This window comes from Oryctolagus cuniculus, chromosome 6 (assembly GCF_964237555.1).
Source record: "Oryctolagus cuniculus chromosome 6, mOryCun1.1, whole genome shotgun sequence".
NCBI lineage: Eukaryota > Metazoa > Chordata > Mammalia > Lagomorpha > Leporidae > Oryctolagus > Oryctolagus cuniculus.
In genome coordinates, this window is record NC_091437.1 from 13,979,832 (window position 1) to 13,995,287 (window position 15,456).

Genomic DNA, 15,456 nt, shown 5'->3' on the forward strand with positions numbered 1-15,456 from the left:
TCGCCCTGCTGCAACACAAAACCCAGCCTCAACACACACTCTTTACAAGAGACAATTTTCACCAGGAATTTTCTTTCTTTTTTTTTTTTTTTAAGATTTATTTTGAAAGTCAGAGTTAGAGAGGGATAGAGAGAGAGAGCGAGTGAGTGTGATCTTCCATCCACTAGTTCACTCCCTAGATGGCTGCGATGGTTGGGACTGGACTAGGCCAAAGCCAGAAGCCAGGAGCTTCCTCCAGGTCTCTCGTGTAGGTAGCAGGTGCCCAAGTACTCGGGCCATCCTTTGCTGTTTTTCCCAGGCCATTAGCAGGAAACTGGATCAGAAGTGAAGCAGTGAGGACATGAACCAGCACCCATGTGGGATACTGGTGTCAGAGCCAATGAAGTTACGCACTGCACCACAATGACGGCCCCTTCACCTGGATTTTTCTCAAAACTTACACAAGCATAGCTGCAACCTTATGTGTATCTGATATGCATGTATATTATGCAGTTTTAATGTGTACCTTAAATATGAAAATGCATTTTCTTTCTTGATTAGGCTGAGTATATACATCAATTAATCTCACATGGATTATTTTATGAAAAAAAATTAGAAGCTAATAAAGTCCAGCATTTCATTCCCACATCTCCAACATTGAATACCTTGTGATGTACATGAAGTCTTTCAGAGTACGTGAGAACAGGTGTAGATACTTTTGAGGTTATAATTCCTGGATATGGTTGTTCCCTGAGCTCTTCCAGAGGCAATAGGCAGATGGTTCTCCCGCAAATAAATGCTTGCATTATACATATAATTCATTATATTATCCTTGTAATAAGTACATCATTATACTCTCTAGAATAGCAAATATTTATTTAAATACTAATGAATATTTATAAATAGTATTTTATAATGATCAACCTCCCAACATTTTATAAAGTTACAAAAATAAATTTGGAATATTACATCTCAGAAAGGAAGGAAATTCTGCCATTGGCTACAGTGCAGATGACCTGTGTGGACCTTACACTAAGTGAAATGAGCCAGTCACAAAAATGGCAAATACTGAATGAGTCCCCTTACCTGCGGTGCTCAGGGTGGTCAGCATTATAGAGATCAAGTACAGTGGAGGCTGCCAGGGGCCTGGGGAGTTACTGTTTACTGTGCGTAGTTTCAGTTTATAAGGTGTGCACGTGGATGGTGGCAATGGTTGCCCAACATTACAAAGGTATTTAATGCCACTGAGCCGCCGTACAACTGAAACAACACCACCACCACCAGTGTGGAAGGCATTTGGTGTACCCATTAAGACACTTCTTGGGATTTCTACTTCCTGTATCAGAGTGCCTGGATTCAAGGCTTGGCTCTGCTCCCAACTCCAGTTTCCTGCTAATGCACACCCGGGAGACCCCAAGTGATGGCTGAGTGGTTGGGCCCCTGCCGCCAACATGGGAAACCGGGATGGAGTTCATGGCTCTAAGACTTCTGAGGAATGAACCAGTGTATGAGAGCTCAGTCACTCACTCTCTCTTTGCTCCTCTCAAAGAAATAAACATTTTAAAAGTTGGTTAAGTGCCCGGCGCCGCGGCTCACTAGGCTAATCCTCCGCCTGCGGCACCCGCACACTAGGTTCTCATCCCGGTCGGGGCACCGGATTCTGTCCCACTTGCCCCTCTTCCAGGCCAGCTCTCTGCTGTGGCCAGGGAGTGCAGTGGAGGATGGCCCAAGTGCTTGGGCCCTGCACCCCATGGGAGACCAGGAGAAGCACCTGGCTCCTGCCTTTGGATCAGCGCAGTGCGCCGGCCGCATTGCGCTGGCCGCGGCGGCCATTGGAGGGTGAACCAACAGCAAAAGGGAAGACCTTTCTCTCTAACTCTCTCTCACTGTCCACTCTGCCTGTCAAAAAAAAAAAAAAAAAAAAAGTTAGTTAAGATGGTAAATTTTATGTGTACTTTATTATCGTATTAAACTAAAAGGAAAATATAATGTGTTGAACTTTATTTAGAACCAGGTCCCTTCTAGTTTTTGGGATTTAAAAAAAAATCATTTGCTCATCTCTGGTGCTACTAGGATTTAAAAGGCCAAACCCCAGGTCAAACAACAAACTTCAGAATTTATTTCAGTTGTTCAGAATTCATTGAGCACCTGCCATCGATATATTTAAGAAGTATTAGGAAATGCAAGGCAGTCTCTTCATAAAAGCTTCCAGAATTCCTTGTAATTTCTTACCTATCCAAAACCAAATTCCAGTGAATTTTTATCAAATGGTGAACTCAGAGACATGAAGATCTGAGGTGTTTCCAACATCTCCTTGGGGTCTAGGTAGGTTTACTTCCAGAGCTTTGCTCCACAGCTATCAAGTCCACACAAAGTTGCAAGTTCTTGGATAACAGATTCAATGCCAAGATCAGCTTGCCTAGCAAACCAGGATTCTGTCAAAGAATGGACATAATTTAATGCTCAAGGAAGGAGACCTGGGGATATGACTAGGAGAGGTGCTGGTAGCAGGGATGACGTAATTTTGTGAGAAATGAGCTCCCCAAAATAAAAGGTATTTTGCTTTCACTGGAAATCCAACCACACACGGTTCTCATTTCTTAGTTTTCATGGTCCTAACAGTCCCAAACACGGCATCACTACCCAGGGTGGTGAGCCTAACTCAGTACTGACGCAAGGGAGGAGGAGAGGAGCTAAAGCCAGCCAGCCCCCAACCCGCGCCTGCCATGGGAGGTGGGGAGTGGAGCAGTGGGATCCCTCATTCAGGACTTGGTAGGGGCAGAAGGCGGAGTGATCAACATTAAGCCACTATGACCTACTTTTAACGCCAGCCATGGAGGCGCCTCACTGGATTGTGAGTCCTACACAGTAGAATGCTTTAGAACAAAGAGTGTGCAAAGTGCATCTTGCGCACAGAGAGGCATTTGAAGCTGAAAAAAATACCCCAATATACAATGGCCTCTTGTTTAATTATAGTAATTATTCATCAGGCTCCAGATGTTAGGAGAGGGGAAAAAAAAACTTTATCTTTTTATGATTAGAAGCATGAATCCTTTCAAATGTGCGTGTCACGGAAATGGAATGTATCTAATCATCAACTTGCAGCTGAGAGTTCAGAGCCAACAACTGCAGCCCATCCACATCCTTATGAAAAGGATTTGTTTCCAAAGCAAGAGAGGGATACCTTCCATTCAGGGGAAATGCGCCCCGGACAGAGGGCAAAAGTACAGGGCGCGTGCCAGCCGCATCTAGGACGATTTTCCAGTGTTCAGTCAAATTCTTGTCCCAAAAAACAGTGACGGCCATGGATCTGTTGTGAGGCTGCTCTAGTTTTTTGGAAGATGATTGAGAATCCCGAAGGGAATCAAGGTCCTCAAAAGTTATGTTTCATTCAGTGCAGGAAGAAGGCAAGGTGACCTCTCAGTAGACAAAAGCAGGAAGTCCTCGTCTGGAGACTGGTCCCTTAGGCCTGAGCAAATCTACATTAAAGAGAAGACAGCAAACAGTTCCTGCTGCCAGACTCTCTAAGATCAAACTGGACAATTTTTGGGGTAAGGTGAGCAGTCTCCGAGATGTTCTGAAAGAGAATCTCACCTCCTGATATTTGTTCATGCCCTTAAAAGTACCCTTCTTCCACTTGGAATAGGGCTGACTATGAGGCCAATAGGATATTGTAGAACTGTGTGTAATTCAACGTAAGCCCTTGAGGACATTGGTGTGTTCTCTCTCTCCCTCCCTGTCTCTCTCTCTCTTCCCCCCTCTCCCCAGCCCTCTCTTACATCACCCACTCTGGGGGAAGCCAGTCATCAGCCAGTAGACACTCAATCTGTCCAACAGAGGGGACCGTGATGAGAAACTCAGGCCACCTGCCCATAACCAACACTAATATGCCACTTGAGAAGTGCCCTCTGGAATCCGGCCTCCAACCTCAGTCTGGCCTTGCGATGACTTCAATCACAGCTGGGCGAGATGTAAACTACACTGTAGGGGAGACTCCTGGGCAGAATCAGCCAGGCCAGCTGCTTCCACATTCCAAACCCACAAGAACGACATGAGGTAGTAGATGTCTGTTGTGTTAAGCCACTACATTTGGGTTAACCATGGCATAGAGCAATCGTTCCCTGCTCATGTGATCAACCACTACTTAGCTGGATCCTCTTATCTTGAGGCTTCTCCATAAACTAAGTCACACATGTCATTTCAGGCCCAGATAAATACACGGACTATGTGTGCACACATGTGTGCACAAATATATGTATGTGTGTTGGGGGAATCCTTCCATCCCTAAGTCTATTCCGCCCCATGGTGTAGGATGCAGTTCAATGACATCACAACCTGCCTCACTTACCTATTTTACGGACTCTGACGTTACAACACGGGTTTCAGGAACCTTTTCTCTCTGCGCGTAAAGAAGAAACATAACAGTAGCTTCACAAATAAGTGACCTCAGTTTGAAGGTATCTTTAGATCAGCACCATATTCAAGGTAACTTGCCAAACATGGGCAAGACTCATAGATCTGCAGCATGCACAGCCCATCCCCATCCTCAAAAACTTAAGTAAACACCATGGACAAGCATTACCTAGGACGTGGGCATCCCAAATCGGAGTGTGTGGTTGGAATCCTGGCTCCATTTCCAATCCAGCTATCTGGTGCAATCCTGGGAGATGACTCAAGTGGCCTGCCACCCAAATGGGAGACTCGGATTATGTTCCAGGCTCCTGTCTTTGACCTCTGTCATCCTAGACCGTTGTGAGCACCTGGGATGTGAACAAGACGCTAGATTAGATAACAGGCAGGACTATGAAACAGGCTCAAGGGAAACTGATACAGCTATTTCAGGAGGAGGAAGCAGCATGGGACCCAGCCAGCCTGGGAACGTTCAGAGATGGAAACCTGGCACATAGACTGGGAACGGACAAAAGACCCTGAGTGCTGGTCCCAGGGATTTATAGTTAACTGGGAAGCCAGCAAATTGCAGTGAACAAATCGTAATGACTGTGTGAAAATCTTGCTTCAGGAAAACAGCCGTGTATATAGAGAATCAATTACAGGGCCAAAGGAGGATGAAGGCGGGACAGTCAATAGGGTGTGGTGTTGGTGCGGTGTTGGTTCGGTGCTGGTTCGGGGAGGGGAGATGGAGGGAAGAACGAGGGAGTGAGAACAGAAAGCATGGGTGTGTATGAGGTGTGGAAACTGAAGTCTCTGGATTCTGACCCTAAGGGAGGACGCTGAGGCAGACGAAGGTGGGAGAGCCTGGGGCAGACACGGAAGACGCAGGTGTTTGGCTCAGGATAGAAACCGGGCCTTTACAGAATTAGAAATGAACAGAAAAGCTGCTGGGAGGTGGGAGCAGGGAAATGCTAATTCAAATGAAATATACATTGGAATCTGTAGCCCTCCACTATATCACCCTCAGACTGCAGGTGGGTGCCTTTTGCAAGTACAAACACTTTGATTTGCATTGGAAACTGTCAGCTGGACTTGCAAATAAAGTAGAAAATCATTCTGCATAGCAATGCAAATGTCCTTTGCATCCACAGGTAAAAAGATTGAAAAGCTCCAAATGAGAGATGGGAAAAAAAAGCCTTTGCTTTTAAAAAATTTTTGGGCAAATGAGCTTTCTAAAGGAATCAAAGCTGACCCCGCCTCTATCTTGCAGATTGCTTTTAAAGAATTCTTTGCCTTGCCATACTTTCATGAAAGAGCTAAAAAAATACCATGACTTGATCTGTTTTTCTAACCCCCACCTTCCAAGCAGCTCAGCCAGGGAAAAATCAAAACCTGTCTACTTGCTGGCAATCAGTTAATTGTGTGAAGTGCCCCGCGCCATCTGATTTAAATGTACTGCTTCCCTCTCTATTCTTAATTTGTTCTATGTGCTTAGCTGGAAAAATTTTCCAGATACAGCTCTTCCAACATGCAAATGCCAAGGCTTTTATGCAAAGCTAGGGTTTAAACCCAGCTTTTTAAATAAGGTCACTGGGTTTTTAATTTTTCATGAAGCAAATGTTTACTACCTAGGAGTTTTGTTGCAAATTAGACCTGACCCTGGCTGGAGTAACATGATGGACAGAATACAAAACCAGTAACAACAACAGGGCCGACGCCGTGGTGTAGCAGGCTAAGCCTCCACCTGTGGCGCCGGCATCTCATATGGGCACAGTTCATGTCCCAGCTGTTCTTCTTCCAAGATAGCCCAAGTGACTGGGGCCCTGCACCTGCATGGGACACTTGGAAAAAGTTCCTGGCTCCTAACTTCAGATCGGCTCAGTTCTAGCTGTTGCAGCCATTTGGGGAGTGAACCAGCACATCAAAGACCTCTCTCTCTCTCTCTCTCTCTCTCTCTCTCTCTCTCCCTTTCTTGGTGTGTGTGTGTGTCTCTGTCTCTCTCTGTCTGTAACTCTACCTCTCAAATAAATAATAATAAACAATAACAACAACAACTGACCAGGGCCTGTGTGGCACTATGTTAAATACCTTCAATATTCTCACAATTACAGTACTGAGGGTTTAATCCACATCACGAACCAAGCACCAGACAGCCTGGGTTCTCACTCCGGGGCCTACAAGCAGGCATTTTCCGGGGGTGTTCTGGTTGGCATCCACTGGAACTGACCACATGCAGCTGTGTAAACAACACAAGGTGGCATCTTCCTAAGCCCCCTTTGTAGCCACATCTTCGCCAGTTCTGACCTCTTCCGCCTCACTCACCAGGCCAACCGTGTGATGCCCTCAGTGCCCCAGGGTGATGTCCCCATGTCAGGGTCAGCTGGTCAGCAGTCTTCATTCTCTCTTGCCTTGGAAGTAATGCAGTTACATAGTCTGGTGATTATGAAGTGGACACCTTTGGGGGACCAGTAGTCTGTCTACACATCGGGCCTCTGAGGTAGAGGACATAAAATTCAAGTAGATTTAAAGTGCTAGAAATTACAACAGTAAATAAGAGAAGATGACAGCGGTGAGTAGAAGATTCAGAAAAAACAGCTGGCAGAACCGATATGCAGATGAGCGAGCGCAGCCCTGGAGACCCACTTCCTGGTCCTGGGTGTTTACCCACGGCCTCTACAATGCCTTCATTCACCCACTGAGAGTCAATATCAACAAAGTCCAGTCTGTGCATGTCACCCTGACGGGGGTAATGAATATATCAATTTCCGATCCAGAGCTAAAACCAGTAAGCAGAGACTAGATCTGTGCAAAGAGTAGCACAGTTTATTTGGCAGTGAGGGAATAAATACACATTCACACGTGAGTGAAGAGCTAACATTACTGGGCCAAAGAGTTGCCTGGAAATGAGAAAGAAAAGAAAGAATTGTACCACTAAGAGACAGCAGGAGAGATCCCTCCATTCCACGGTGGGAAGACAGAAAACAAGAATCATACAGCCAAGTGCATTCCACAGTACAGAGAGAGCCCTCCCCTACTTTCCACTTCTTTTTATAAGGAAGTAGGTGGCACCCCAATCAGATACACAGCAAGGGCTGGGGGCAGGCACACACCCTGATCCTGGATGCGGCAGGTGCATCCTGGGAACATGGGCGTGTCCAGCCAAGAGTTAAAGAGACAGCATCATTTCGCAGGGCTACAAGAGTTCCAGCACGCCTAAACTGTAACTAGTTACCGCCTATCAATCCTTGTAGCTCAACCAGGAAGAACCATGACCCATTCTACGCTTAGCCTCCTGCCATCCTGCACTGTCATCATTACTTTGCTAATTCGAATGCAGTTTACTTAAGCCCTAACAGGGCCGGAAAGACTGCAGAATTCACTGAAGGAGAAAACCAGGGAAGTCACAGGAGAGTCTGGCAGGGTCCCAGACACGAAGCTGTTGCAGTCCCGACAGTCACGGGTGGCAGAGTTCACTGTTGTCAACCAGCACAGTAAGAAGATATGGCATGGGCAGCCAGGAAAAGCCAAGGAAGCTTCCCCACGTCACGAGGCCCAGGGTTTCCACTGAGTGTTCACCATGCAGACTTGACTGACCCGTCCGCGGCTTGCCCGTGTGGATGATCTGGGTCTGTGGCACAGTCAGTCCTGCAAGACTACAAATCCCCACCCTCAGTCACGTGACTGATCTTTCTGGTGTGGCCAGTAACATCCTCCACTGACTCAATGAATCCAGTCCCACCCAGAGATCTGGTGAGGCCAGTCCTTGCCCTAAGCAAAGTGACTCAGGTCAGATGAGACACAATTATCTTCCAAAAGCTAAGGTTCGAAGGCCAGGCCTCTGTTTGGGCAAGGTCAATGACTACACAGACTTCACGAGACTCACTGAAGCTAAGAAATTCTGAGAAGGAACGCAGTCCCTCTACCTCCCACCAGCGCTCCAGGAAGGACTCAGAGGGGGGTACTTTGAGACCCACCCAGGATAGACCTGTGCTGTTGGATGGAAGGGCTGATTCCTGACACGGGGCCCAGTAGCCATCACCCCACAGCCCAAGCAGCAGATATGTTGGGGGAGGTGGGGTCCTCTCTACAGGGGAGGGGAGAGGACAGCCGTTCCTCAGTGGAATGGAAGCCAGAGCAGAGGAGGGCACAGGCAGGGGAAGGCAAGGGGACGACTATACAGGTTGGCAGCAGTCATGTGCAGAACCCGCTGACAAGCAAAGGACCATTAGACAGAAATCGCAGCGAGGCATGATGGGGAGGGTGAGCGTGATCTTACACCTTGGACAGGGTGACGTGTCTGAGAAGGAATGGAGACCCAAGGTACAACAAGCCAGGACAGCAAGTATAAACAACATTATCCTAGACAACCCAGAGCACGTTCAAGACATTTTAGGGGGTGGCTACGGATTTCAGAAACAAGAGGCTGGTCACAAATTCCCCTCGTTTGGCACAATTCACTTGACTTCCTGTGCTCATCATTCATCCTGGACCACGTTTGGTCCTGTCTCCATGACACCTGCAGTGAGACTGGCCTGGAGGGCCTCGCCCAGGCAGTGTCTGTCTGATGGGTTTGGAACAGGGTCTCAGCACAGGCTGCCCAAGCTGTGCAGGGCAGTGTGCAAAGCCTGGGAGAGCCTTGGCCTAGAGTGAGACCTGCCCCTAAGCCTCGGGGCTAATCTTCCGCAGTGTTTAAGAACTTGAAACTGAAGATGACCTTAAGGCAGATTGTACCTGCAAGGACTCAATTGCCCATGGCCTCCGTAGTGCTGCCATAAGCAACATTTAAAGGTGAGATAGACAAGAGAGACAGAGAAAAGGCACGTCACTGCATACATAGCCCTGATGTAGAAGCTGTGGGTTGGGGCCAGCGTTGTAGCCTAATATGTTAAGCTGCTGCCTGCTGTGCTGGCATCCCATGTGGGCACCACTTCTCGTCTAGCTCCATGCTAATGCACCAGGGAAGGGAAAGGAAGATGGCCCAAGTGCTTGGGCCCCTGTACCCAGATGGGAGACCAGGAAGAAGCTCTGGGCTACTGGCTTTGGCCTGTCCCAGCCAGGGAATCGTTGATGACAGGTGCCCCAGAGTTCGGAGTGGACTAAGAGCAACACTTCAGTGGTTCTGGGAGCCTGAACTCAAACACACACACATCCTGTTCAAACAGTTAAAACACCAGCTTAACCCATAGGCCTCAAGCTTGACAAAAAACAAACAAACAAAAAAAAAAAAAAAAAAAAACCACTTTTTCCAACCAAAAATGCACTGGCACTGGCAGCTACATCTCGATTTCAATTCTGTCTCTGCGCATCACATGGGAGAGGAAGCGATGGAGTTGTCAGGGGCTGGCTCCTCCCGAACCCTCTGTCTCAGCACAGTTCCGGTGCCTGCCGGTGTTCCAGGCTTGGACACCCACCCTTTCTGTTAGAGACGAAATTTCTTTGCTTCATCTATCCCAGGTGCTAGGTTCATGGCCAAGGCCTGTCTAACAAAAGTCCTTCACAAAAGTGTCCCCACTTATGAGTAAGTGCTACCTGACACAGGAGCCTCTAAGAGGAAATGGGTGGCCCTGTGGATTCCTAGGCGGGGCTGCACAAAGGGTGGGCAGCGTGGAGAAATGCAACAGGGCAAAGAGGGTGGGCGCTCAGGGTGGTGAACCAGAGGGAGCCTCCCGGGTTTCTTCTCTCTGCCCTGCGCTCTTCAGATGCAAGGCTGCTCCTTCCTCCAGGAAGACAGAGGCGCCTCTCTCAAGGGGGTCTCAGGACCTGCTGCAGGGGAGGCTCAGAAAGCCGGTTCTAGGGGACCAGCACCGTGGCGCAGTGGGTAAAGCAGCACCTGGGACACTGGCTTCCCACTGGGTGTCAGTTTAGTCCCGGCAGCTCCACTTCTCACCCAGCTGGTAATGTGCCTGGGAAAGCAGCAGAAGACGACTAGAGGGCTTGGGCCCCTACACCCACATGGGAGACCTGAATGAAGCTCCTGACTTCTGGCTTTGACCTGGCCCTGCCCTGGCTGTTTTAGGCATTTGGGGAATAAAGCAGCAAATGAAAGCACTCTCCCCCTTTCTTTCTTTCTCTCTGTCTCTCTCTATCTCTCTGTAACTCTGCTCCTGCTGTTTTTTCCACAGCATGTCCTGAACGCCCTAGGCTCTCTCCACTTCTTCCACTTCTGCCCTTTGTTCTCACAAGGAAGTGAATGGGAACCCACTGAGCACTGCCCTTCCAGGCCACATCCCAGCCCGGGTCCCTCAAGCAGGCTCTGGGTGCAATTTCATCCATCGATTGACGACAAAAAGATGTATAAAGCACTGTCAGAAAGCAGGCAGGGGGCCCCCACGCTGAGCATGAGCAGATAAGCAGGGGCAGGGCTGGCAGAGTGCAGCGCAGGGCATCCAGGCAGGAGGTGAGCAAACCCTGAGCCCAGAGGGTGCAGAGATCCCTGCCTGGAGCCGCATCTGTGGGCCTTCAAGGTGACCTTGACAGGACATGAAGCTGAAGAAGACAGAAGAGCTCCAAGACAAAGCTTGTGTGACTTATCCTGCGGGAGAAGGGAGGTTTATAGAGATCTTACAGGGAGTAGACAGTGTCAGCTTTGTGCTGACAGAGGTAGACAGTGGAGCTGAGTTTTACTGGACCAGATACTAGCTAATAGACAGTGGATAAGAAGGCCCAGACCTTAAGGACAATTTCTTCCGTGGAAGATGCAGATACACCACCTCCTGTCAAAAATGTGCTAAGGTGCCCTATACTTCCATTGTGGGTGATTAGATCCCTGGGTTCCTAGGCAGAACTCCCGCCTCCTGAGTTGGCCCCAGAATCCCTGTCTGTCACTCATCAAGTCCCCAGGGGCTCAAGTGTGTCCAGGAAGGTCTGACTGTGTGGTGTCTGTTGCTATATCTGTATGTACATGTTTCATATAGCTTTATTTGCCATTTTTGTACAAGAAAGGTACAGGAGGGAACTTTCAAAAATTCATGGAAAAATGAAATTGAAAAGGCAAGTTTATCTTGGTGCAAAAACTGTAGAAATCTAGGCATAGTTTTTTTTTTTTTATATACTACACATTGTCCACAAACTTCTGGAAGAGCCCTCCTATTGTTATAATTTTAAATATACATTTTGAAAACACTGGTGCAGAAGTTAAATCCTGCTTGGGACAACCACACCTCATGTACGAGTGGCTGGGTTCAAGTCCCAGCTCCACTTCTCATCCTAGCTTCCTGCTAATGCAGATCCAGGGCGGGCAATGGAGATGGTGCATGCAGTTGTGTGCCTTGGCAACCCACACTGCAGACCTGGGCTGGATCCCCAGTTCCCAGCTTCGGTCTGGCCCAGCCTGAGTCACTGTGGGCTTTGGGGGAGTGAACCAGCACATGGAAACTTTCTCTCTCTCTCTCTTCATTTCAGATAAAATGAAAACAAATTCAACTGTTTTTTTCAAAACTCTCTTCCCTTTAAGAAACAGAGAAATTATTTCCAAAATTATCTGAGAATAATTCTGACTTTCCTCGGTTGGTCCTGTAACTTTCTTTTGGATTACACAAAAAAGGGAGCTGCGCAGGAAGACACTGAGACATTTTCAGATGAGCAGGGTCTACCTTCTAAAGTGAAAATCTGCAGCAAGCTTTCGTAGAAGTCAGGCTATCTTGAATAGCAAAGACAGTTTGGAGATGCAGTTTGGCATTATCTAACAAGTCTTTCTGCATCCCTTTAGGAGAACAGGTGCATCCCTAGCATTGGGATGGGGCATCTGTCTTGTGGCCACGGAGACATAAATGGTTTACAATACAACAAGCTGTATTTGGTAATTAAGATGCTGTGCCTTGATGCCCATCACTTATATCTTTTGAAACACCCTTGCAAGAAGATCAGAAAAGCACAGAGTGGAGCTGTCAAAAGGGGGTGTGTGGCCTGGGAGAGATGACAGCAGGGAGTAAAGTGAGAGGCTTTTCTGCTGCTTCCTTTGTCCAGTGATGCTAAAATTAACGGTGCTATTTTCACACTTGTAGGCAGTGTGATTATGGCCCCAGCGAAGTTTCTACCTTTCCCCAGAGTCCCTGAGGGCTTTCATAGCAACTGGTCAGTGGCAAAGGCATACATAATCACCATCTCCCATTGTCGAAAAATAAGCAAACAGCTGTTCTCCAGAACAACCATGGTTTGACAAATTACCAGGGCAATACAATATTTGGAAGAAATCATGAAAACCTTCCACAAGGCAAGAAAAAAAATCAGCGGGATCCAAACTGGAAAGGAAAAAGGAAAAAGGTCTCTTTCTATGGGTGACAAGATCTTTCCTAGAGACAACTCTAACGTTGCTATCAAAAATACTCTCCCAAAATAAAAGGTGATACCTATGTCACACACACTTACACAATGGGATATCATTCAGCCTTAAATAAGACAATCCTGCTATTCACAACAACGTGGAAAAACTAGAAGACAATATATGAAATAAATACGCCAGACCCAGTCAGTTACTGCATAATCTCGCTTCCAAACGGAACCTTAAAGAAAGCCCACCAAATAGAAATAGGGAGATGAGTGGTAGTTATGGAGGAGAGGGCGGGGAGGTTCAGTGTTGGGCAAAGGGCACAAATGTTCAGTTACACTAAGTTTGCGAGAGCTGAGCTTAAGTTCGCTGAGTATGGCTGCCAGGGGATAGGTAGGCAGCAGGTAAGTCTGCTAAGCCAGAAATCACAAGTCTCCAGGTAATCCTATCTTCCTATGCTTCCATCAAACCTCCCCCTTTCCCGGATGCATCTACTTCATCCAGGGCCTAAAGAGGGGCACCGTGAAAATATGGTCTTTGAGCTCCATGTGGAACATGTAGTGGCTTCATGCTGGAGGCTCCACCCCCAACCTCATGAAAGAGACCAACTAGGGGGTGTGGGGCTCCCTCCCTCTGCCTCTCTTCTGCCGCAGACCAGGCTGCAGGTGCTGTCAGCAGCCCTCTCTCACTCCCTGTCCCCCACCCCTCCTCCTGTGGGCAATCTTCCAGCCCACCGGCCACCCAGGACAGGTATTTCTCTGGGCAACCCACCCTCACACGTGTGTGTGTTCACTTCTCACCTCTGGGATACATTTCATTACTCTGTGCACCGTACACACGCCAGCACTAAGGATGCTTGCCTTTGTGGACAATTAAGTGCCTGGAGTAACGCACCCCTTGCGACATCACAGGTAGCAGTAACTGCAACATCTTCCGGACACTTGCTAGAAGAGCAGGTGGGTATGTGAGTAAGCCTGACTGTGGGTAATCATTTCATTAACAAGTACGCATAGCAAAACATCCCATTGCACACTGTAAATACCACCATTTTGATTTCTGAATATTGGCTCCATAAACATGGGGAGGGGCAGCAGAATTTCACAGGCAGATCTAAGCCGATTCACACCCTTCCGCCTGTGGCTCTCACCTCTCAGCCCACAGGGCCGCCTTGGGGCCATGCCCATGTGCCCCGCTGAGGATGCAGTGGCCCGGGGCACCACTGATTCCCCAGCTGCCTCCTTGACCTCTACATCACTGCAAAATTCAACTCAATGCACTAACAACTCCGACTCCTATTTACACCAGGACTTTCGAAAAAACTTAAAAGAAAAAACAAGATTCTCATCATGGAAGCATTATTTTTTACTGAAGGCACGGTTCATAAACAGGGGTGGGAGGGATTCGAGCTGGTTGACGAAGGTCAGGTCTATTTCTATTTTGAGATCAGGTAATGTAAGCACAGTCAGGCCTGTGTTTAAAACACGGACACAAAACCAACACCTAGATAGTAAATGTTTTTACATCTAAGTTGGAGATAAGATGGAATTTATTTGTGACAGTGGCAGTGACAAAACAAACCAAAAGCAGCATGTGACCAGTGCAATTGGCCAGAACCCATCAACTAGCTGCCTCAGGTGCAAGTGAGCCCTGGCTATGACTATGCTACCTGCACCTTTCTTTAATTAGTCATCCCCTACAGAGAACTCGGCCTTATGGTCTGGGAAACAAGAACGCATGTACAGAGAAGCAAAGACAGTTCCATATCCAAACACAGCAGAAGCAGTAAGAAGAGTCAGTCCCCTCATTCGGTTAAAATCCACAGAATTCAGAGTTTAAACAGAAACCCAGAGGACTATCTGTTTTCCCCAGCTTTTAAATGCCCTCCTTTAAGCAGGCTGCCTTTTCGCTCATTCCACTGACCTGTGACTATTCAATCCGTGTTTCCACAGCCTCTGCAGAGCAAAAACGCCTTTCTCAGCAACAGTGCTGCTTTGCACGACACTTTCTGTGTGAGCCAGTACAGGGGGAGAAGGCAAGGGAGGAGGGTGTGGAGTTTCAGAAATGCCAACTCCTGCGCACCTGACACCGCCTCCTCGTGCTGCGCTGTCTCTGCACTTGGCACTGCCACCCAAGTGTGGTGAACCAGATGAGAAACCTCTGTGAAACCCCTGTGATTCCTTGTCAAACAAAGGTGTGCAAGGAAACAACAAAGAGCAGGAAGAGCCCAGCCAGAGACGCAACCACCCGAGACCTCCCTACACCTGCCCAGGATTCCCTGTGTCCCTAGCACCCTGGATTTGATGAAGGCTTCAGGCAACTGGTCAACAGCTGAGGGTCTTTACCCGCAGACCACGTGGCCAAGGAAATAAAAGGGCGTGGCCAAGTTCTTGAGGTGACGTCACTGGTTCTCACGAGACAGCCTGGCTGGCAGGCAGGTTCTGCCTGTCCTGGGTGAGGGTGACAGCACACCGGATGTGACCTGAGCTGTCCTTGTGCACACAAGTGTGTGTATGGAGAATAAAGCCTGTCTGTTGTGGGAACACAGAGGGCATTGAGCCCAAAGCCTCATATACATTAAAAATATAATGGGAGAGATTTTTATCTTCCATGAATATTTAATTCTCCTGAAAGCTAACCATCTGCAAATCACAATACCCCAGCGCACGTGTGTGATTTGTTCTGTTGTCTTTCAAAACACAGCTCTTCCTGTGATGCCTTGAAAGTTGCTTAAATGTGCATTGATCCCTTTGATCTAATGAGCTTGCGGGTTTTAAAACAAAGTCAGCACCATCCTCTCATCTGTTTGTGTGGAGGAAACA

The 15,456-nt window shown here is 47.8% G+C and overlaps 1 long non-coding RNA gene across 9 annotated transcripts in view; it reads right to left on the bottom strand.

The window, feature by feature from the left end:
* Window positions 1-15,456, bottom strand: part of LOC103347857 (uncharacterized) — a 371,873-nt gene that overhangs the window by 268,842 nt on the left and 87,575 nt on the right. For 8 of the 9 annotated variants that reach the window (XR_011389670.1, XR_011389669.1, XR_011389671.1 and 5 more), the window contains 4 exons: window positions 4,562-4,739; window positions 4,328-4,378; window positions 3,164-3,458; window positions 2,212-2,414 (listed from right to left, as the gene is read on the bottom strand). This is a non-coding gene — a long non-coding RNA (uncharacterized lncRNA). The other variant, XR_011389673.1, reaches the window with a different exon arrangement.